Raw genomic sequence first — 2,500 nt, 5'->3', positions numbered from 1 at the left:
TCTTCTGCCTTCCTCTCATCCTTCCCCATTAGAACCCCCAGAATTTTTGTTTCCTTTGTTTCCTTAAAATTAAAATGCTCTGCTAGCTCTCCCACATTTCCTAATCTCATATACATTGTTTTGTCCTCATTTACTTTCGCTCCTGATGCTAAACAAAATGTTTGTACAATTTTCATTACCCTTTTTACATCCCCCACTTCTTTGACCATCAGTGTTGTGTCATCTGCATATTGAAAAATTTTATTTTCTTCACCCTCTATTTCTATTCCCTTTATTCTATCATCCTGCATTACTGCAAGGCCCAAAGGCTCAGCCACTAGAGAATATAGAAGTGCCGACAATGGGCATCCTTGCCTTATCGAACGTGTAATTCTAAAGCATGGTGTTAAAAATCCATTACATTTTACTTTTGTTATCGCCCCTTTATATAAAATCTTTATCCATTTGATAAAATTATCTCCTAAACCAAACCTTTTTAAAACATCAAATAAAAAACCATGTTCTACCCTATCGAAAGCCTTTTCAAAGTCTAAACTAATTAAAAACCCACATTTTCCTTTTTCTTTAATGTATCTTAAACTATCTTTTATACTGAATGTTGTATCAGCTATGTCTCTGCCCTTTACTCCATATGCCTGATTTGTTTTAATTAAACCTGGCATTACTTCTTTCAACCTATTTGCTAAAACCTTTGCTAAAATCTTAAGATCCGTATTTAACATTGTAATAGGCCTATAATTCTTTAATTCTGTTTTTTCCCCTCTTTTTTTATATATTATCTTCATTAATCCCATTCCCATTCTCTGATTTAGTTCCCCTTTTTTAAAAATCTCACCATATATCTCTTTTAAAGTATCAGATAAAAAATCTTTAAAAACCATATAAAACTCATTCCCCAGACCATCGATACCTGGACTTTTGTTCCTATTTAATTCACTAATTGCCCTTTTTATTTCTTCCACTTTTATTTCTTCATCACACTCTTTTTTTTCTGTTCCATTTACAGTAGTTTTTATTAGTTCCAATAATTCTAATTTCTCTTCTTCTTTGACCCCCTCTGCACTAAACAACTCTTCATAATACACTTTTATTTCTTTTAATATTTCTTCACTTGTAGTTACAATATCCCCATTTCTTCCCTTTATTCCTTTAATCATTCCTGCCCTCCCTCTAGTTTTCTCTAAGTCAAAGAAGAACTTTGTGCATTTCTCTCCTTCTACTGTATATTTTGCTTTACTTCTTATCTTTGCACCTTCGTATTTTTCCTCTTCTATTTCTTTTAACGCTCCTTCTAATTCTTTAATTTTTTGTATGTCATTCCCATTTTCCTCTAACTCTTCCTTCAATTTTTTCCTTATCCCTCTTTCCTTATTTCTTTTACTTTTTTGTTTCAATGTACAATATTTTATTGTGAACTTTTTGATTGAATACTTGACATTTTCCCACCAAATTCTTTTGTCTTCTGCATACATTATATTTTCTTTTTCTTTTTCTATTATCTCTTTTACTTCTAAGACATAGTTTTCCTCCCTTAAAATCTCTGTATTTAAAACCCACACCCCCGGCCCTCTTTCAATTTGGTTCCAATCCATTCCCATAGAAATCATTTTATGGTCACTTAAGCTTGTTTCTTCAAATTTAATTTGACCAATAAAACCTTCCATGTTTCTAGTACATAAAATCAAATCTATTCTCGTTTTACACATAAAGTCCCCTACCAATTGTCTTCTACTATATTCTTTTGTATTCTCATTTCTTTCCCTCCATACATCCACTATATCATGTTTCTCCATCAAACCTTTCAGCTCTCTCCTTCCTTTATCTGATTTAAAGACCATACCCTCCGCCATATCCAACTTGCTAAAAACTGTATTAAAGTCCCCCATCATAATTACTTCTTTATACTTATTTAAAAATTCTCCTAGCACATTAAAAAAATTCCTCCTTTTCATTTTCTTCTGTTGGTGCATGGATGTTTACTAATAAAATGATTTTCCCTTCATACTCCATTTCCACCATCATACATTTTCCTTCTTCATCTTTGAAAATAGTTTTACATTTTATTCCACTATTCCCTTTTATTAAAAAAGCAATCCCTCTGCCTTGTTTTTTCACTCCATTGTTGTACAGAATATCCCCATCCCATCTCTTTCTTATATCAGCCATAACACTTTCTTTCCAATTAGTCTCTTGAAGTAAAATCATATCATTCTCTTTGCACATTTCTTTCACTTTTTCAAATTTCTTTGTATCTAAAAGTCCTCTCGCATTAAAAGTAACAATTCTTAAAAACATAAAAAAGGTAAGAGAATTTTTAAAACCAATCATTTTAGTCCGTTTCTTCCAGATCCCTTAATATTTCATACTTGTTTGCACTTTCAATCACATCTTCTTTTAATACCTTTTTCCTAGCAGTCTCTATATTAGGTTTTACCTTAATTGCTCTTCTTCTTTTAGTTGATGTTCCTTGTTTCTCCTTTTCGCATTCCTCATCATTCCC

Source organism: Garra rufa, chromosome 1 (assembly GCF_049309525.1).
Source record: "Garra rufa chromosome 1, GarRuf1.0, whole genome shotgun sequence".
Classification (NCBI taxonomy): domain Eukaryota; kingdom Metazoa; phylum Chordata; class Actinopteri; order Cypriniformes; family Cyprinidae; genus Garra; species Garra rufa.
Note: the sequence above shows the minus strand (reverse complement) of the source record.